A 214-nucleotide genomic window follows, 5' to 3' on the forward strand; every position below is an offset into this window, starting at 1 on the left:
TATGTTGTTTTCGTGGGGGGGTGGCGATGTCTCTTTTTCTTTTCTTGTGTGATCGGAACGATGAGAGAGAAAGAGAAGCAATAAGCATAGGAAAGAAGAGAGAGAAAGATGGATGTGAAGGCTACAGAGGGAGTCTCTCCTTCTATTCTTCCTTCTGTCTTTCAGAAAGACATCTCTGCTTCAACTCATCCGGTATCTTCTTCTCTTTCTTCTC

The sequence above is a fragment of the Cystoisospora suis genome, assembly GCF_002600585.1.
Source record: "Cystoisospora suis strain Wien I chromosome Unknown contig_2242, whole genome shotgun sequence".
In the NCBI taxonomy this organism is placed as follows: domain Eukaryota; phylum Apicomplexa; class Conoidasida; order Eucoccidiorida; family Sarcocystidae; genus Cystoisospora; species Cystoisospora suis.